This window comes from Sceloporus occidentalis, unplaced genomic scaffold, assembly GCF_023333645.1.
Source record: "Sceloporus occidentalis isolate IW3139 unplaced genomic scaffold, rSceOcc1.0.p SCAF_4, whole genome shotgun sequence".
Classification (NCBI taxonomy): Eukaryota; Metazoa; Chordata; class Lepidosauria; order Squamata; family Phrynosomatidae; genus Sceloporus; species Sceloporus occidentalis.
The window spans coordinates 25,016,404-25,038,561 of NW_028316984.1; the positions used below are offsets into that span (position 1 = coordinate 25,016,404).

At 41.2% G+C, this 22,158-nt stretch overlaps 1 protein-coding gene across 4 annotated transcripts in view; it reads left to right on the forward strand.

The window, feature by feature from the left end:
• The window catches only part of HECW2 (HECT, C2 and WW domain containing E3 ubiquitin protein ligase 2), a 220,328-nt gene that overhangs the window by 17,926 nt on the left and 180,244 nt on the right, over positions 1-22,158 (forward strand). The window contains exon 1 of one of the 4 annotated variants that reach the window (XM_089519532.1): positions 20,773-20,825. The exons of the other annotated variants lie outside the window; for them this stretch is intronic. The gene's annotated coding sequence lies outside the window, so the exon portion shown is untranslated. Of the gene's footprint in view, positions 1-20,772; positions 20,826-22,158 lie in introns of those variants that run through there. 4 annotated transcript variants of the gene reach the window in all.

Here is a 22,158-nt window from a genome sequence, read left to right on the forward strand (position 1 = left end):
AAAAAGTTACGTTTTGTTTTACAATAGAAGAAATTTGAGCTAGTATAACATTCCAAACGTTTTTGATTTTAGGACAGTTCAGCCACATGTGCCAACAGTGTCACAGCCTCTCCAGCATTTTGGTGAGGCATTCATTATTATCTGAGATAATCTTACAGGAGTTATGTAATATTTTAGAGTTGCCTCTTTTGATAATGCTGATCTTGATTTATATGTAGGCGAGGTCCAAATGCGTTCCCATATGGCTTCAGAGATATCTAAATTCAAGTTCATTTGCCATATTATTGTAGTCGATTGATTGCTGCCATAAATGGATTGTATTAAATTTTTGTAAATGACAGCTGTTTCTCCTTTGTGACTACACCCCTTTTCCATGCAATGTGTTTCATAAAAGGTCAGGGGGCGAGGGTAGTTCTCATTTGACATTGTATGTCTTGCAAAAGACAGTACTTGTGATATTTGCAGAGAACTGTGGCTGATCTGTCCCAGATTGTTTGTCAAGGTTTCTGCATTTTCCCCCATGTGTAAATAAATCAGCAAATCTATAAATACCACACTTTTTCCATCTATGTCATAAAAATGAGGTTGTAATAAAATTGATCAGATAGGGAATGGTCTCGGGGCCAATATATGGATCTATTGTTTCCAAATAAGGAGAGATAAAGAATTTTTAAAAACTTCTTTTAAAATACTGTATGTCTTAAGAGAGAAAAGCAATTTCAGTTTGGCCTTACTGTCAAGATCCATCTCCATAGGTACTCAGTGAGCAGAGTCTGCTTCCATAATTAATTGGGAGAGTTGGCTTAGCTGGAATGCATGATAATACAATTTTATGTCCATGATTGCTAGACCCTCTGCTCTTGAGTTGGTATGCCTAACGGATTTGGGGAACCTAGGGTGTTTTTATTAAATATAAAATCTGTAATCATTTTTTGCCACAGTTTAAATTTGGAAGAGGCTGGTGAGATAGAGATGGACTGAAATAGAAAAAATAGAGTTGGGGGGATAAACATTTTTATGATAGCAATGCTCCCCAACAAAGAATGATTCAATTCCTTTAGTTTAGCCTTCATCCATTTACTAACAAGATTGTAGTTCCTGGGTATCAGCTGAGGTAGGATCTTTGTTATAAGAATACCTAGATATGGAAATACTGAGGGGTATAATTGTAAACTAATGGTATTTGCTAGCGTGGTTTGGTCTGCATCTGAGATGTTTAAGTACATCAGTTTAGATTTTAGGCAGTTGATCTTAAGGCCAGACTATTTTCCAAAGGTGTCTATTGTGCCCTCTATTTCAGGGAAAGATTTTTCAGGGTGTTGTACCACTAGTAAAATGTCATCTGTATATAGCATTCTTTTGTGTTGGGTCTTGTTAATGTCTGAACCTGTTATATTTGGATTTGATCTGATGAGTTCAGCCAGAGGTTTGATATAGTAACTTTCTGTTTTGCAAGCAGTTTGAGTCCCCGTTTGAGAAAAAGATGGAGTGTATATAAAGTGTAGATGGATGGTGTTGGAAATATAGGACTGGAACCAGAGTACTTGTGCAGAAAGTTCAAATTAATACTTGATATAAGAACAGAGAAACCTTGTCCTAATGCTACTTGAAGATTCTGGGGTCTAATCTAGTGACAGGCTGATGAAGGCATGGGAGAGAGCCGCCTTGGAGACTGCTCTCACACTGTGGAATATCCTCTCATGGGAAACTGAGTTGACACCCTCTTTGACCTCTTTTCTCTGGCTGGCAAAGACCTTTTTATTTAAACAAGCACTTGGTCTATAACTTGGTGGGGCAGAAACATCTTTTTATGAGATGTGCTGTACCTTTATCTTATGTTTTGTATGTATTTTAAACTGTTTAAATGTTTTGATTGTCTATTTAATTTTTTTAAAAAAACTTTCTAACACTTGTTTTAAAAGTTGTTCTGTGTCTTTAAGTCATTTCTGACATATGGTGACCCTAAGGAAAAAAACTATCACAGGGTTTTCTTGGCAAGATTTGTTCAGATGAGGGAGTTTATTGCACAGGCCCCTGGAACCAGACTTGTGCGTTACAAAAGGGGCCGGGATGGGGCCGGAAAGAGTGGGGGACGCATTTTACCGCACACAAAAGTCCCCATTCTGTTTTGTTCGATTCTCCATCCATCCCAGAGGAGGTGATTTTTGAGAACTGTTCAGTAACCGTTCTCAAAAATTGCTTCCTGTGGGATGGATGGGGAACGGAATGGGGACTTTTGTGTGCAGTAAAATGCGTCCCCCACTCGTTCCAGATTCATTCCTTGCCCCTTTCGTTCCATTCCTAATCCATCTCGGTGTGATAAACTTTGAGGTTTGCTTTTGCCTTCCCCTGAGGTTGAGAGAATGCAACTTGTCCAAGGGTTTCCATGGCTTAGCGGGGATTTGAATCTTGGTTCCAAAACACACTGGAGAAATAATCCAGTTTGAGACTGCATTAATTGCCCTGGCTCAATGCTAGGGAATTCTGGGAACTGTAGTTCTGTGAGACATTCAGCCTTCTCTGTCAGAGAGCTCTGATGCCACAAAAAGCTGCAATTCCCAGGATGCCCTAGCACTGAGCCTAGAGCAGTTAAACCAGTCTCAAATTGGATTATTTCTGTGGTATGTTTTGGACCCATGTCTCGAGAACCATAGTCCAGTGCTCAAACCATTGCACCGCGCTGGCTCTCTGTTTTAAATGTGTGTTGCTTGAATTCTATACCGTAAGCCTCCTTGGTTCCTATAATGGTTGGGGAAAAGACAGATTATAAATAAAATAAAATAAAGACTCTGCTAGCCCAGATAGTATCTGTGAACAAGAGTGTCACTAAGAGGGTTCAGGGTGTGTGGACAATACTCCTTCCCACCCCCAGCAACCTTTTCTGGTACTGGTCATATGGTGGTTGAGGGGCAGATGAGTGAAGTAGTGAGGAGAGGGAGGAAAGGAAGAAGAGGGAGTCTGCTGCCGTCTCCCCAGCAGCCTTCTTGAGAAACTTGCACCAGGTGATACCAACCCTAGTCATTTCACTATCTGTGAAGCCTTCAGAGACCTCTTCAGACAGACATGCAAAAGAGAACAGACGGTCCCAGAAGGAGGAGTTTGGCTCTCATGCCTTTGCTTAGTTTCCATGAGAACATCTGCTGCTCCTTTAGCTTCAGCAAATGAATTTGTGGAGTCTATGGTAAAGAACAGACACTCCAGTTAAGGAGTTGGTTATGGCTGACTATGCTCCCTCCCTGATACACGGACAGACTTTCTAGCCTGTGCTCTTCGAGTGAATGCGAATATAAAGAATACTTACACATGTTCTTTTCTTTTCCTGGATGAGAAAAAAATGCCTGCCTTCCACTAAATGTTTGCATTTTGTGGCTTATTAAAGTGAAAAGTTGATTTGTGCAAAAATGAGGGGGGGGGGGGTTTGCACAGAAAATAAATGTATTTTCTGCAAAAAAAAAACCACACCACAGTTTTCTGCCCTAAATCCTCCTCCTCCTCCTCTCTTGGACAAAAAAGTACTAAAATGTAAGCAATGATTGAATAATGCATAAACAATATTGTAGTATTACTGGGCAGACAACCTTTGAAATTCTTAATTCTTGCATGTGAGTAAGAGAAAATTTACCTCTCTACTGATAAATATCTTGAAGGCTTCCCTCTGCTAAAATTTTTCAGAAGGAACGAAGACTAGCTTTTGCTTGTTGGATCATATACTGGTACTTGATACTTCCCATATATTGTTCCACCTTTCCTTGAGAAGATCAGTGTTTATTGGTTACACCCACATAGAACTATATGTAGGGTTGCCATAAGTCAGGAGCTCCAAACCGGGACAAATGTAGGACAAGATTTACAAATGTAGGACACATTGTTATAAAAATGGAGGACACTCCAAAAAAATAATAATTTTTTAAAATGTTAGTATAAATGCATGTTTCTTAGACATGGTCAAAATGGAGGACACTTTGTTATTTAATAACACAAGTAAATAAAATAAATAAAATAACCAAGGCTGGGTTGAATATATTTAAAAAAAACAACCAAGGCTGGGCTGTGTATTTAAAAATAAAATAAAATAAAATAAAATAAAACCAAGGCTGGGTTGTATATATATATATATTAAAAAAATTCCCTCCCCCTGCCCCAGAGGCCTATCCTCCTCCTTTGCCTCCTCTTCCTCCTCCTCCACGGCTCCTGACACTGGCCAATGGCAGACTGGGGCTGGAAACTAGGCCAGCCTCTGCTCGTCTGCCATTGGCCAGAAGGCTTAGGAGGTGAGTGCTGCCCTTTAAGCCCCGTGCGCAAAAGGAGCAAGCGCGCGCTGTTGCCGGCCATGGCCCAGGCAAGCGCCATGGGCTGCACAGCAGCTGTGCTGGGGGGGGTAGGTGGAGGAGGAGCAGTGGAGGCGGAGGGCGGCGCGGTGCAGCCATGGAGGAGGAGGAGGTGGGTGGCCGGCCAGCTGCGTTAGCGGCCGCGGTAATGGCCGCATGAGCGTGCCTGGCCCGGAGGCTGGGCCCGGGACAAAGGCCCCAATTGGGGGGAACCGGGCCTGGGCGGGCAGGGCCCCCCCAAAAGCGGGTTTGTCCCGGGGGCCGCTGGGATATGGCATCCCTAACTATATGGGGCTCCATGTGATCTTTTACTGAATGGTGTGACCCAGACCATCTTACCTTCCAGCAATTCATTGAGTGCTTCCAAGTCATTCCCTGGAGTAGCAAATAACACGTTGGTGCAAAATGTGGTGCAGCCAGTGAAGCTTTTTGGTTTGTTGCATTCCCTTCAGTGAGTGAGTTGTGCACTTCACCCCAAGCCATCTGTTAGTGAACAGTTAGTTCTTGTTTTTAGTTCATTTCTTCCTAGCAAACCAGTAAAAGAAGTTGGGAAGAAATCATTTCAGGGACAGTAATGTTCAGTACAGAACAAACAGCTGGTAGTAGTCAGTGGCATGGGGAGACCATCATCTCTATGGATTATTACAGTCGGCCCTCAGTATCCACAGATTTTTTAGCTATGGATTCAGCCAAGCATATCTTGAAAATATTCTCTCTCTTCCTTTCTCTCTTCTCCAAACAGCAAAGCTCAATTTTGGTATTTTATATAAGGGACATCACATTTACTATCCCACTGTATTTAACTAGACTTGAGCATCCACAGATTTTGGTATCCACAGGGATTCTTGGAACCAAACCCCAGTGGATATAAAGGGCTCACTGTACTTTGAAACTTTTAGACCTGTATTCTAGATGTGCTTCATGATTAGGCTTTTATTGTGTTTTTATTACTCTTCTTAACTCAGGATTTTCCAGTGGATTCTCCTAGAATTCATGGTCTAGACCAAACCACTCTCTGCTACAAAAAATTGTCATCTTGAAATTGTTTATACATTTCTTTTTTCAACCCATATCAGTTTGACTAAACACTGAAAAATTAAAAGATTTCACACATACACACACACTTTAAAAAAAAAAACCTTCACAGATTTCCCAGATCTGTTAAAGGATGATTAGCCATTGCTGGATGTCATTATTGTTGTTATTATGATTTCCAATTCCCACAATTAAAACACTTTGAATACTTAGAAATGAGTCACCCATCTGTTGGATAGACATGAAAACTAGACCCAGTACTCTTAGATGTGAGCTTAACTTTTTCTTCCTTATACCCAAGAAAGCTAGAGGAAATGATTAACTCTTTCTTAGAAACTCTCTAAAACTATGGGAAAAATGGATTACGTTAATAATCCCACTGGCTTGACCAAGTGTATTTACAGTACGAGACCTATTTATAGTTTCCATCATTAGATGGAAAGTTCCCATCATTAGAGAGCAATTCATAGAAAAACTGGGTACTGCCAGATACAATAGGCTTCAAGTTAAGCCTGTCTTATCTGCAAATACCCAATTTTTCTGTGAGTTGCTCTCTAGTGATGGTGTTATAATTATGCTAAAACTATGTTACAGCATTTGCAGCAAAACTTGGGGGAGACACTCAGATCTCTCACAATTTTTGAACTGCAAGCCATAGACTAAAGTACATCATTAAAAGACAAGTATATTATATTGGTGGTTTTTTTAGTATGCTGTATTCCTGGTTTATTGATACCTTTTACAACACAATGTTTAATTATAAATATTACTGTATATATTCATGTATAAATCTAGAAATTTTAGTCAAAAAATTGACCGTAAAGACTTGGGCTGACTTATTCACAGGTCAGTGCAAATACTGTACTCCCTAACCCTAATATCGCCGGGACTATGCCGCATTTGGGCAGTCTGTACCACACCTCTGAGTGGTCTAAACCAGTAGCATTAGTAAGGTTGATGTCACCTAGTGTTTTATCACACTAGCGAGATCCCGTGGGAAAACGGGACTTAAACGAGAGTGAAATTAAATTTGAATTTAAACAGAACCCACAAATTTGGGAAGTTTATCACATCAAATTGCTGCTAAAGTGAAATGACATGAAGTTAAACCAAAGTTGAAGTGGAGAAAAATGCCACCTTTTTACTTTCTGAATTTCCTGAAAGTAAAAAGCTGCCGTTTTTCTCCAGTTTAACTTCACGTTATTTCACGTTAACAGCGATGTCATGCGATAAACTTTGGGCATTTCTAGGTTTTCTCTAATTTAACTCTTGTTTAAATCCCAGTTTCCCGTGGGATCTCGCTAGTATGATAAACTCCCTAGTGTGTAGTGGCGTTCCTGCACCGGGTGTCACCTGGTGCGTGGGATGGGGCTTTTGGGGGGTGGTGCCAAAATGGCACCTTGCTGCAGTGCACCACTTTATTCCCAAGTGAACTGGCATGCAGCAGTCAGAGAGGGTGCCCAAAGCATCCTCCCTCCCTGCCATGCACCAGGTTACTCTGGAGCGAAATGGTGAACAGCAGGCAGAAAGGATGCCCAGAGCACTCTCCCTCCTTGCCATGTGCTGGTTTACTCTGGAATAAAATGGCATGTGGCAGTCAAGGAGGTTTCTCTGGCACTCTCCCTCCCTGCTGTGTGTTGGTTTACTCATAAGTAAGCCAGTGCGTGGCAGAGAGGTGCAATGCTTGGCAGGGTCTCACTCCTGTTCTGGGGTATCACCCAGTGCAGTCTGTACCCCCTAGTAATGCTACTGCCAGTGTGGTAATTCATTGTGTCACCCCCACATTGACCTCATACCATACCATACCATACCATACCATACCATACCATACCATACCATACCATACCATACCATACCGAATCCTTAGTAATGTTTTTTGTACTAATGCTACTCATAAATTGTAATTCCCCTATATCATTGAATGTAATGGCAATAATTGTGACATAAACAACTAGCAAAATTAAAATTATACCTTTAAATTACAATATCATATGCACAGCCTAAATATATTTACATGTACATTTTTCATGTACTCTCCTTTCTTTTCCCACTGAGTCTCACCCCACTCACATGCCCATAGGCATTTTAAAGGGACGCAAGCGAATTGTACAGCCCATTTTTGCCAAAAGGCAGATGTTTGGAAAGCAATGGTGTCACCCCCTTAGGGTGTCACCTGATGCAGTCCACACACCTCAGAACGCCATAGTGACACCCCTGGTCTAAACTACAGGTTTCTCCGACACTGAAGATCAAATCTGCCTCCATGAAAGAGATGACTCTAAATCAATGTGAAGATGACATTTCACCCCAGTCAAAGTTACCAAAATAAGTTCTACGTAATATATTTCCAATTTGCTAGAGTGTTTGTAGTTCTATAGGCTGTTATCTTCACATTTGATTTGAGTGCCCATTTATACACTGTTTTTCGTCTCAATTTGTACAAGAGATTTCTCACTTAACCAATCAGAACATTACAAGCAGTGGCTCATTACTTCTCTTATCACTGTTGCTTGGGAAAAAGTAAAGATTAACAACATATACATATTACAGCATTCATGCTCTTGGCAGCTAGGCAGAAGCTGCAGGCTCTTGCAGATTAATTCAACAAACCTGAACAACCACACCTGGTTTAAAAGGGTTTGGACTGAATTGTTAACTGAAAGCTTAGGTCAGAAGTCACATGCAATACTGGCAACTGAACCTCAAGGCAAATTTATTGAAAAATGGGTTGTCTTTATTAATTGCATTCACTGCACAGACATCTCCACTAAACCTCCAAAACCCCATAGTCATTTTTGGAGGGATGTGATCAATTGACTTTAACTGCTTTTGATGGAGGACATGATTTAAATATGACTATCTCTAGGCATCCTGACTCTGCAGAGTTGGAAAGGTGAGGATAAAGAGCACATGACTCCATTTATTAGTTGTTTAATATAAGATCTTTCCTTTTGTGAAGAGAGAAGCAAGCCTGAGTAGAGCCAGGAAATCACAGCTCAGGGAATGTTATGAGGAATGGGGCTGTGAGAGAAAGAATATAAAACTACAGGCTTGCCTGTCAAATGACTAGAGAATACAGAAACACTAAAGGATGGTAATAGATAGTTATAGTGAGAGAAGGAATGAATTTTGGTTTGATGGAACTGAGAGTGCAGGGGGAAGTGTTACTTTGCTTTAAGGGTGTTACACTGTACTGTGTATAGAGTACTAGATGTTTAATTTAGGACCCTATTGCATGGGGTTAAAACCTTTCCCAAATGCAATCCTAATTTGGAAGGAAGCTGGGTGTTATTGCAAAGAAATTGCCACCAAATTTCCACCTGGGTCCATCCCGGGTCCTGTAAGCTGCTTCAGCAGCTATTTTTAGAAGTTGACTTCTAAAAATGGCTGCTGAAGTTGCTTACAGGACCTGGGCTGCACCCGGCATGGATTTGGGCAGCGATTTCTTTGTGATAACACCCAACTTTTGCCTGAATTAGGATTGAATTTGGGAATGGTATGCTGGGATTTTAACCCCATGCGATAAGGTCCTTACTTGTTACACAATACATTTTTACTATTATTTTCTGTGTCTCTGTCTGGATATATTTTCATTCAATTAATGAGGGGCACAGAACCAACTGATCAGCTCATCCATTTGTCCAGGACAATGGTTGTTTTTAGGCCCAAGTACCAGATCCAGGGAGGGATCTTAAGAGAAAAAGGACCAGGTGAGTGATAGGAGAAAAGTTGGAACTGCAGATCCAACTTGGAGAGTGATCTGCCATATTTTTTAAAAGGATTTTTTCCCCTCCATGGTATCCAGACATTGTCATCTTCAGTTTGTAATACACACAGTTCCCCACACCTATCTTTTTCTTCCTATCTGTGTGTATGTGCCTTCAAGTCGCCTGTTGACTTGTGGCGATCCCATTAATTTTGTAGGGTTTTCTTCCACAAAGAGCCCTAGTGGCGCAGTGGTTAAATGCCTGTACTGCAGCCACTCACTCAAAACAAAAGGTTGCCAGTTCAATACCAGTGAAAGGGCTCAAGCTTGACTCAGACTTGCATCCTTCCGAGGAGGTCACTAAAATGAGTACCCACATTGTTGGGGGCAATTAGCTTACACTTTGTAAACCGCTTAGGGAGTGCTTAAGTGCAGTGATAAGTGGTATAGAAATGTACTTGCTATTGCTAATACTCAGAGGTGGTTTTTCCAGTTCCTTCCTCTGAAATGCAGTCTACAGCTCCTGGTATTCTCCTCAAAGTACCAACTCGGGTTGATCCTGCTTAGCTTCCAAGATCAGAAAGAATCTGGTGCCTTTATGGTATTTAGTACCCATCCCCCCCAAAAAAAAAATAAATTAAAGAGGAAGAGAGAAAAGCAATGCAGTGTTTTTTTGATTGATAGCTATAAGAGTTCTCTGTTTGGAAAATACTCTTCTTCTATTGCACAGTGTGAACGAAGACAGTTGGAATGGTCAGCGTGTAGAAGCAAAAAGAAAAGGCATGTGAAAGAAATTCCTTGGGGCCTGAGCTTTAACAACTTGTAAGCAACTTTTCCTCTTGCTCCACCTCCTTTCCCCACATTTTTGTTGGTTTGTTTCTGGCTATCTAATATCCTGGCAAAGAGCACTATGTCTCCTGTTTCTGTGACTTCTGCTGGGTTGAGTTTTGTATTTTATACTTTTTTCTGCAGAATGTCAGGGAATGCAATCATGTTGTAAGAAGTACAGTTTTAATTCACAACCCATAATACTGACTGCTTGAATTTCCAATATTTATATTTGGGAATTAAAAGAACATTTTGTATTTGCATTTCTAGCAATTTCCTACATGGGTTACATTGCTGTAGTGGCTTGGTTTAGTAATGTTGGTTGCTCCTTTCTTCCCACACTTAGTTCTCCTCATTCTTTGTGTCCTCTATGCACAAATAAGGGTTATGGGATTGCCCTTTTGTCTCTTGTGAGTACAGGAAAGCTTTTATGAAATACTGTGTTTACTTTGTGCCCTGAAAATGGTTAAGCGTGGGCTTATCAGCTGATCTGTTGATGTCGCATAATGGAAGAGTCTCTCTGGAACAAAAAGAGAAGAAAGAGGTACTGTAGGTATCGTAGGATTTTAGGGCCACATTAATTGGGTTACTATTCATACAATTACCAACTGCATTAATGTTTTATTTTAAAAAGAAATTAGCAATGTTGGGCCCCCAGACCAGATTTGAAACTTGGTCTTGGAGTTTTTTCAGGGAGGTGGGGCTTTCACTTTCCTTCATTCAACTTGGTGTTTTTTGCCTGGATTACAATGTCATACTTTTTATGTCTTAAAATTCCTTGATATCCTTGAAGATAAATAAATTAGGATTGGGGGCTGGAATGTGACTTGGACCTACAAATTACCTCCCTACATGTAGAAAACTTGCATACCAGAAGCACCCAGGCTTAGAAAAATATCTCCTTGGTGTGCTTTTTTTTTCAGTTGCAAGGAGGTTTTAACATATTCCGATGTCCCAACTTGGAAGTACACTTGGCACACATAGGATAGTTTGAAGCCCCAGTCCCATGAGAAGCCAAAGCAGTTACTACTTTAATGTTTTCCTGATTTACTAGAATAAGGACCAGGGTCCATTTGCGTCAGAATATTTATGTGTGGATAGGGAGCTTTATCCCTTTTCCATTAACCCAATTATGGGTATAGTTACTGGGTTGGAAATAAGGGTAATGCCCCCCAAGTAAAAAGTACGCCCCCCATTAAATTTTCCCTCAGTCCTCACATTTCTAGTATTACAGTAACTTAAAATTTAAGTTGAGTGTTTAGAAATACAGTGTAGAAATCCAAAGAAAAGACTAAGACAAAGCTAGCAAGGGAATGAGAATATGACATAAGAGTTCTAGGTGTGAAAGATTTTCAGTATCTTAATCTTTGCGGTGTTACAAATTTGGAGAATGGAAAATTTCACTTATGGGTGGACAGAATTCCTATTTGGGGACAGTATTCTCATCCCCCCTTCATGCCTATACCTCTATTCCTTATCAGTGGTGTCACTAGGTTTGGCATTACCCAGTGGGGTAACTCACTGTGTCATCCTCCCCCCAATTGATCTCCTCCCATACTACACCATACAAAATCCTTGGTAATTTTTTTTGTACTCATGTGACTCATTAATCATAATTCCTGTATATTACTGAATATAATTGCAAAAGTTGTTATATAAACAACTAGCAAAATTAAAATTATACCTTTAAATTACAATATATGCACAGTCTAAATGCATTACAAATACAGTGCGCCAGTGGTATACGCAGGTGTGCTATACGCGGACTTTAGCATACGCGCGCAAGCCGCGGGTGCGGGGGGTGGCGCGGGGTGGTGCATCCCATTCAAAAGAATGGGGCACGTGCCACCACGCGCACAAGCCCCATTCAAATAAATGGGGCTCGAGCATAGGCAGAATTCACCTTATGCGGGGGGGTGGGTGGGTGGGTCCGGAATGGATCCCTGCGTAAGGCAAGGGTCCGCTGTACATTGTTTCGCATGGTTGAAATGAAAATTTAGTAAAAGTGATGTTTTAAAATATTTTTTAAAAATTAAATTTTTTTGGTAAAAATATTAAAATCTGGGGCCTCTCCTTTCCCCTCCCACTGAACCTCACCTCATTCAAACAATTTCTTCAGCATTTTAATGGGACACAGGTGAACACCACAGTCTGTTTCTGCCCAAAGGCCGATGTTTGAGGAGCAAGAGTGTCACCCCACCTTAGGGTGTCAGCACTCCTTTAGTGATTCCACTGTTTTCCATCTATATAGGTGCTAATGTGCCTGCAATTTTTATTGCAAAATAGTGCCCTGATAAACTAATGAATAAATATTTTGAAAAATAAATTGCAAATATGGTAGGACAAATCCAGATTTGTCTATAACAGACTGGAAAAAGGGTTAGAGCCTCCCTATTGCCCAAGGTAGGATTCCATTCGTAAAAGAGGTGGCTGTATTTATTCTAAAGTAAAAGAGGGGAAAGCCTCATAGCTGCTGGTTACCTCTTTAAAGTGGTGTCTTTGGGCTTGTCTAGACAGGCAGGATAACCCATAATCACCCTGCAGCTGCTACTCTTCAAGCACATGAAGTCCCTGAGGATTCACAGGGAACATGGGGCTTTTTTCTAAAACTCTGGAGAAAACAATACCACCTCTTACTCTGCATTTGCTTGGAAACTCTGGAGCAGACATGGCCATGTGGATGGAAATATGCCACACAATAGGGACCTTATCGCACACTTTTGCCCCCAATCTGTGCACAGGCAGGGGATGTGCGTGGCCGAGTGAAAACGCATTTTATCGCATGCTGCACTGTCCTCAAGGTGGCCCCATGCCATTGCCTGGACCTAAGCCATCCCAAATCAGGGCTCAGCCGTGTGACTTTGCTCCGCCAGAAAGCTTCTGCCTTTCAAAATTTACGCACCTGAACCCTGCACAGTCCCCACCAGGTTTCTGTCATTTAGTGTGTTCAAGACCACTTTTTCTTAACCTATTCCCCCTTCTCCCGATTCTTGTTGGGCTTCTAACTTGCTGACATCCCAGTCACCTGGCCAACAGGCAGGATTTTTGGGAACTCTACAGTTCGCCCTCTGTATCCACAGGTTCTTTATTCACAGATTCAAGGATGCAGGGCTTGAAAATATTTTAAAGATATATAAATTCCAAAGAGCAAATCCTGATTTTGTTATTTTATATAAGAGACTCCACTGTATTAATGGGACTTGAACATCCATGGATTTTGGTATTCACAGGGGTTACTGGAACCATATCTGTACTCCAATAACATTATGGGAACCAGAATTGACAAACACTGTTCTAGACCAATTTGGTATTCCGTGAATGCATTGGACTACACCTCCCAGACTCAGCCTGAATCCAGAGAAAACGGAAGTACTCTTGATAGGTTCTCCTGGCCCGGGGATGGCGGTGGTTCCACCTGTCCTGAACGGGATCACGCTTCCTGTGAAGGACTCAGTACCTTACATCTCAGGTGGATGCGACGGTCAGGAGCACCTGCTATCAGCTTCGGCTGATACGCCAGCTGCGTCCTTACCTGGGCCGGAGAGACCTTGAAACGGTAGTACATGCTCTGGTAACCTCTTGATTGGATTTCTGCAACGCGCTCTACATGGGGCAACCCTTGTAGCATACTCGGAAGTTGCAATTAGTGCAGAATATGGCAGCCCGACTGGTCACTGGTATATCGAGGGCCAGTCATATAACACCAGTGCTTAAAGATCTTCACTGGCTGCCTATTTGCTTCCGGGCGCAATACAAGGTGTTGGTTATTACCTATAAAGCCCTAAATGGCTTGGGCCCAGGGTATCTGGTGGCGCAGTGGTTAAATGCCTGTACTGCAGCCATTCACTCGAAACCACAAGGTTGCGAGTTCAAGACCAGCAAAAGGGCCCAAGCTCGACTCAGGCTTGCATCCTTCCGAGGTCGCTAAAATGAGTACCCAGACTGTTGGGGGCAAATTAGCTTACTTGCTAATTAGCTTACTTGCTGTTCACCGCTATGATCTTTGGAATAGCGGTATATAAATAAAACAAATTATTATTATTATTATTATTATTATTATTATTATCTGGAGAACCGCCTCTCTCCATATAATCCGCCCCGCGCACTCAGATCTTCCGGGCAGCAACTTCTAAGAGTTCCAGAAGCCAGATTAGTCTCCACCTCTAGGAGGGCCTTTACCACCTCGGCCCCCAACCTCTGGAACTCGCTGCCCGCTGAGCTCTGCTCAGCCACCTCCCTAGCTCAATTTAAGAAGGGGTTGAAAACCTACTTTTTCGAGCAGGCCTACCCCTGACTCTTTTGCCCCCAGAATGCTCTCCTCTCCTCCCCCCCCCCCTCGTCGGCCAGCATTGTGAACCTGGCATGAGTTTTAATGTTTTTATTGCATTGTTTTTAATGGGTTTTTGTATTATTGTTTTTCTTGTATTATTGTATGGTTTTGTTGTACACCGCCCTGATTTCAAGAAGGGCAGTATATAAATAAAGTTTTATTATTATTATTATTATTATTATTATTATTATTGGCCTGTGGCATTTTGGCTCAGGCTAATAGGAGTACAAAACACTGGAGACCATCCCATTGGCAAAAGCTATTCTAGACTGTCTTCCAGAGCATTGTGGGTATATGTTTTGAAGGAGGGAAATACAACATCAAGGCATTTTCTGTCCACAGAATGACAGATTTGATTAAACTAAAATAGGGCTTTAAGCGAGGGATGTTATCAGACAGGGAAAATTGGAAGTATAATCCAATGACAATCCGAACGAAATCATGGGATTTAATGTTATTGACTACCACACGCAGATTCGGGCAATGGGAAGTCAGTCCAAGTGCAATAATGGGGTTTCACGTTATTGCGTGAGAGGTGATCACACGCAAATTCGGGCAATGGCATGCTATTTTCGGGCAATGGGAAGCCAGTTCGAATGCAATTCACATTCATGTAAATTAGCTGAACTAGCGAATTCACGTAAATGCGTTCTGGCCCCACTTTCTTTTCATTCTAAATTAAGAGAAATTTCTCACGTGTGATAAACTCCAGTGCTTATTGCAGATGCTAGTTTTGATTGTCATGTTTTGTGAATTAATTCACAAACTAGACAGTTTCATTGTAGGGAAGATTAAAGTTCATGTCATCACAACCCTTTTCTCTTTAAGTTGAAAACTTCCTCTGACCCTCTATCTTTTATTTTCAGTTTGATATGTGTGTGCCTACTCTCTCAACTTATTAAATGCATGTGCAATACCTTTGTTGCCACCCAGTCCCAAAAATGGTTGGGTGTATCCCTTTAAGTTGTTTCCGTTGCATGGTTTGTACAGTGCTATGGTGCCAAATTAAAAATATAATGTCTTCAGTGCAATTTAGGTTGGTGATGGTGACTAAGATAAGAACAGTTGGCTCTGGTTTCCTGAGTGACCTTGAAAACACTTTGTTTTACCAGGAAGTGGAATATTAACCCTTGGATATTATCCAGAAATGAGTCCTTAAAAGACCTGTATTTACATTTACTTGTGTATGGATGTTTGCAGTCTGGTAAGCATTAATGTTGCTTGATAAATTTAAACTGACAAGACCATTTTCAGCCATACTTTTGTTGCCAACTGCATTTTCACTTTCAGTCTTTAACATGATTAAAGTTTAGCACTATGGATATGCTCCCCAACCCTGGATAAATCTGTAACACATATGATAGGGACATTACAGTTTATATTTTTATTCTTCCCAGTGCATTTGTAAACCTGATTCCACAAATGCTTAGCTTTTGGATCATTACTATTTCCCACTTTTACAGTTTTCAGATGTTTATCCATAGACATAAAGGCAGAATTTAAGTAATTCAATGTGTGTATATATGAGTGAGTGTGGCTTGCCCAAGGTCACCCAGTAGTTTTCCATGGCCAAGCAGGGATTTGAAATTTGGTCTCCCAGAGTCCTAGTCCCACGCTCAATTACTACACCACACTGGCTCAAAAATGATGCTTTCCTCAATGCTTTACTTGGTTTACATAGTTCAGTTTAATGAGTAACTCAATGGTTCTAATATCTAACTGTATGCATACTTTATTTACTATAGATATATAGATGTGAATCTTGCTATATGTAAATATATATTTGTCATATGTTGTGATATAAATATATACTTCTGATATAGTTATGACACACAGTTAAGATACACTAATTTGAGAAGAGAGGGAGGACCATGCTAGTTGTTAGGAGGCTTAAGGGAGGAAGAAGATGCAGTCTGTTCTCTTCGGCCTCAGCTTGACCACTGGGACGGCCTGCTCTTTGCAGGGCTAAGGTCCTGACTGAGCAATTACTTCCATCCAGCTCAGCTGCCTTGCCTGTCTGGACTATAACACTAGGATTCTTATGAGGATTCAGCCCTTTCATAGGAGAGGGGGGACCACAGCACCTAATAGGAGGCTGTCGAGAAGTATCCCTCTTAGGTGTCTTGCTGGGATGGGACATGAGGGCACAGTTTTGCTGTCAATCCATTCCTTCCTAGTGGGGTCAGACGAGAGAGTGGTGCTGGGAGATTCCTGTTTGTCGCCTGGCTGCTGTCCTGTGGAGGCCCTGGGGCTTTGTTTTGTCCACCAAGAGGCTGTACAGATTGGCCATTAAGGCCGGCCTGGAGACGGAGGCGAGGTGTGGTGTCCATATGACACATTCCCCGACTCCGCCCCCAAGCCAGCATGATGCTGCATGCCACACCATATGGTGAGTGGCGTCATGGTGCTCCTCTGGTACTGCATTTAGATGACACAGCACTAAAGGAGCTCAGAAAAGCCGCAGTGCCAGTGGCTATGGTGCCCTTTCCGCTGTGCAGAAAGAAGAGATCAGGGCTGTGGTGTGTACTAGCCCTGATCTGGCGCTAAAAGGGGTGGTCTGTACAGCCCCCAAGTCTCCCAGGAAACTGCTGGAGAAATTATCCAGTGGTTTAGGGTATGCTGCCAGCAGTATGCTGATGATCCCCAATCCTATTTTTCCTTTCCACCAAAATCTAAGGAATCTGTTTTGTCTTTAAACCACTTTCTGGCAAAAGTAATGGACTGGATGCGGGTGAACAACTTGAAGCTAACTGCAGACAAGACAGAGGTACTCCTGGTCAGATCAGGGAATAGGGATTCAGCCTGTGCTGGATAGTTGTTAACACAAAGACACAGTTTTGCAGTTTGGGTATATTCTTGGACCCAGCCTTGAATTTGGAGGATTAGGTTTATGTGGTGTCCAACGCTGCTTTTGTACACTTAAAGCTAATGCACCAATTGAGCCTGTTTCTGGAGATGTGTGATTTGACCATGGTGACACATGCTATAGTTACATCCTATTTGGTTTACACACACTATGTGGGGCTGCATCTAAGGTGTTAACTGGGGTTGGATACAGGGAGCACACAACTCCCTACTTCAGTAGTAGATCCACTGGCTGCCAAGTTATGACCTTTAAACCTTACATGGCTTAAGTCCAGGCTATTTGATGGACCCTTTCTCTCCACCAGAGCTTGCCTAAGCCTTGAGATCCTTAGGAGAGGCCCTTCTTGCAGCCCCAACATTTTTGCAGATATAGCTGGTGGTAATGCAAAACAGGGCCTTCTATGTACCTCCCCCTAAATGCTGGAACTTCTTCTGGAGGCTGGAATGGTTCCTTCCTTTATTGTTCTTCCATTGGCAGGCAAAGACTTTTTTTTTAGTCATATAGGCTTTTGAGAGCAAGCTTTTTAAAGGGAAAATATTTTTATGAGGATGCTCTACTGTTTGAAGTGTATTTTTAAAAACTGCTTTTAATTACTTCTTACATTTTTCAGATTGTGGTATGCCAGTTCTTTAATTCCATTTTAATGTCAATGTTTTATGGGTGATGAATTAAAGTATTTATTTTGATTTGGAAGGTGGTTTCAGTCTTGGTTTTAGGAAAAAGGTGAGGTACAAATGATGATGATAAATTAGTATGTATCTATAATAATTCTGTATATTTAGTACTTTCCAATACAAATTGTTATGAAGAAATTCTAAGGGCAGAACTAGAAACTGTTTAGGAATTCAGTTAGGGACATCTTAACAGGTAAGTGTTCTTTATGCATGCAACAAGGTGTGGATGTCCTTTTTCAGGTGCTTTGGAGGTTAGTTTTCCTCCCCCCCCATACCCAAAGCTCTCTCTCACTATAAAGCCCCTGAAGTTACTCCACACACCCATTCTATGTTTCACATCAAGCAAGCAGAATAAGGGAAGTATTTGGCTGCATCACCATATCCAGATGCAAAACGATAGCAATAGCAAGTACATTTCTATACCACTTATCAGTGCACATAAGCACTCCCTAAGTGGCTTACAAAGTGTAAGCTAATTGCCCCCAACAATCTGGGTAATTATTTTAGCAACCTTGGAAGGATGCAAGCCTGAGTTGAGCTTGAGCCCTTTTGCTGGTATTGAACTCGCAACCTTGTGGTTTGTGAGTGAGTGGCTGCAGTACAGGCATTTAACCGCTGCGCCACCAGGGTACCTGATGACATTAGTGTTGAGATCTGCTCTCACTGCTGCTGCTGCAATCATTGCATGCATGCCTTTGGGGACACAGCCAGACCTGCCTCCTTGCCACAAAGCATGAAATGGCTGTGCAGGGTAGATACAGGAGCTTTACAGTAAGTCAGGGGGAGAGTACATGGCTCAGAGTAGCATAGATCTACATGCAGATATTTACATTATGCAGGACTGAGAACATTATGTATGACATGGCTACTGCTGCCAAAAATATGGTCCCCTATCCATTTCTATTCATGATGTCTGGGCATTCTTACATCTGTTTGTCCACCCCAGCAGACACAGACCAATTTTATACTGGTGGGGCAAAGAGATGAATATAGTATCTAGTTCTGCCCAAAGCTATTTAAATGTTTAATGTCTGCTTCATTGCATGGCAAGTTAACAGGCTAATTAATTAAACAGGCATGAAAATGGCTGATAGAAAAATGTATGATTTCTTTCAAGATTCAGTTTTTGTATGCTCCCTGAAGTAAGATAGCCCTCAATTATTTGATGAGGTGTGCTGAAGAAGAAGAAGCGTGTGGTTTGGTGCTTTTTTGTGGGATACTGGCGGGATTGCTGTTGTGTGTCTGAGTGCACACAGTAAATATTTTAATGGGGCAGGAAATGATCATAAGGAGAGAGATATTCTCAACTGGGTGCCTGTACCTTGTGAGACAGATCCTACAGGATTGTGTTATATGTGCTTGCAGGGAGGGATATCCACCTGTTTGCCTTATGTCTTGAAGCATCTTGATGTTTTTTCAGTACTCTGCTTCTCAAGATCCTGCTGCATTTGGTCCTTCTTCAATAGATTTAGATATCTGATCTGACTGCTTGGGATGTTCTTGGGTTATGAGAAGAGGAGTTAACATGGAACATAACTTTTGACTGTTTATCTAAATCAAATGAGTATCATCTCAAAAGAAATAATTAATTTTGCAGTGAAATGTCTTGTTCTATGCAAACTGCTTTTTCTAGGACAATGTCTGTCTGTCATTTTTGTTCCTATTTTTGGCATATCATACCTAAATATTATCAATAGATTTTCTTTACTAATGCCATAGTCAGTACAGCTGTAGGAGAGTGTATATTAAATTTAAAAGCAATAGAGCACTTGACTTCCAGTTCAAATTGAGGATCGAGGTGGGTACGTGGTATAGTCTTATCATTAAAGAGTATGCTGTGACTGGTTCAAAAATGCTTTTACCTCAGGCTCTTTCTTAATATTCTTGCTAGTTGTTTAAGGGATGATGTTACTGAGGCTTTGTTCACATTTAATTAGGTATTATCTCTTACTGATATTAATGTCAGGAAGGGCTATAGCTTATTGATACAGCACATGGCTTGTATTCATGTAGAGAGTAGGCAAGAAAAGTGTGCCCCTCCATATGTTGTTGGACTGTGACTCACTATTTTTCACCATTGTCCGACAAGGGCTGCTAACAATTGCAGCTAGACAACAACTGGAAGGTGACCCCTTACCCACCCCTGATGTAGGAAGCTCCAGGTTAAGTGCCTGGTGTTTCTAGGTAAGAATGGGAAAGACTCTTACCCGAAACTCTGTAGGAGTCTGCCTATCAATGTAGGCCAGCATTTCCTGATTCTGGCCTTCTGATGATGGACTGAATTGTGTGGGCCAGTGCTCTAACCTGTTACAAGAAGACATCTTCCTGTGTACAGTCAGACTTTGATGGTGTACAGTTGAGCAATGGAGCTGTGATAACCACACTCCTTGTTGGATGTTCACTCAATGAATGCGTATAAGGAGAGAGGCAGTGTTGTAGTTGTAGGCCAGTGGTGGTGAACCATTTAGAGGCCGAGTGCCCAAACTGCAACCCAAACCCCACTTATTTACTGCCAAGTGCCATGTCCCTCTGGCTTTTTAGTAACAAACTCTAGCAAACTCTGTGTTGGGGCGATGGCACAAGTGCCCACAGAGAGGGCTCTGAGTGCCACCTCTGGCACATGTGCCATAGGTTTGCCATCGCTGCTATAGGCTCTTGGTCACTCATATGTTTAAAGCAACCCTGTATTCACACCTTTATACATGTATAGGGACTTCCCTGCAAATGGAGGTGGTAGAGATCTTCCCTTATAATTAAATATAATTGTGTGAGCATATTTGAGAAGTTTAAATGCAAATGATTAGGTCTGAGGGTACAGCTTCCCATTTGCAACTACATTGATCCCAGCTCATTTGGTATACTAAGATTGACTGATTATCTTAAGAAAGCTTGGAAAAATCTTTGGTTTTCTCCTTCGCAGATTTGTTCCTGGCATGCTGTATAGAAAGAATGATCCTGACCTTCCCTAAACATTTGCACACCGTCCAACTGTCCAGATTTGTCAGGAACAGTCTTGATTAATTATCTAATCCCGGTTTATTTCAGCTGCTTTTAAAATGTAAGATTCTCTCTCCCACTTTCCCCTTTTGTCTGTAGCTTACTTCAATTGCTGCAAACTGAGTTCACAGTAAAAATAATAAATAGTAGTTTGCATTTAGTTAAGCAGAGGTGTGGAGGAGACAAGAGAGGGAGAAGATGAATATTTTCCTTCCCAGTAGGATCAGGGAAAAGCAAACCATTTCAGCGTCACCTAGCTTGTGTGTTCTTTACACTGATATTTCTTGGCCATAGGTATCCTGGTTTTAATCTGGAAAACGTTGGAGGAAACTTTTTTGGCCAATTCAGAGAACCTTTAAAAAGGGGAATTAAAGAACAAAACAAAAAACGTTTACTCTCTAACCTCTCCTGTCATACACTCTGTCTGGTCTCTGATCATTTTTCTTTTAAGATGTCTAGGTGTGTTATACCTCCATGTGAAAAGATCTCAGGATCATTTGTTTAGGGATTAGACTTTGGTTAATCCTGTACTTTGATATAAAAAGGGAGCATATTTCAGAAAGCAACAGTTCATTCACAAGAGTCTTAGCACAGAAGCTTGGGATTCTGATTCTTTATAAAAAGCCCATAAATAAAATAGGCAACATTTTACATATACAAGACAAACCTAATTTTTAAGACTGCTTTCATCATTATTTATAGTTCTTAGTTTAAATTGAACTGATACTGGAGTAAGTAATCAAGAAAAAACAGGGCTCTGAAATGAAAAATGGGTCCGCTTTATGAATCATATTTTGTATATTGCATTGTTCAACTCTGGTAAGTAGAAAGAAAAGGTGATGCATTAATATTGTATGACAATGATCAATAAGTATTGAATATCAGAGCTTTGAGAAAATTGATGACATGTTTCATTTTATTTGCAATAGTGTCTTCTAAATTGTGCAGAGAGCCTTTGTGGCCAGAAGAGGCTCTCTTGTGAAGAAAGTTGACCTTCTGGGGGTGGGAGCAGACAACCACAAGTTTTACTTCATAATTGCCATTCTGCAGTAGCCACTGTGGTAAAAGATACAAGTAGAGGCTTTGAGCTTTTAAAAGGTGGGGGAATTGAATGGTAGAAATGTAGCTTAAGTAAAATAATAGAGTAAATAGAAGGGTGATCAAAAAGAAAAAAAAAATTATACAGTGTATGTCTCTATAGGGGATCTGTAATGGAAACCTACCATCAACATTAAATATATGGTGTCTAGAGGAACTATATGCGTTCATTTATTCCTTTGTTTTTGGGCTGTTGTTCTTCTGGCGGGGGGATGCATTTCCTTTTTTCTGGCAATGTGTGAGTGACCACCTTAAGGAGGTTCTGAAAGCATTTTATAATAACTTACCATCACTAA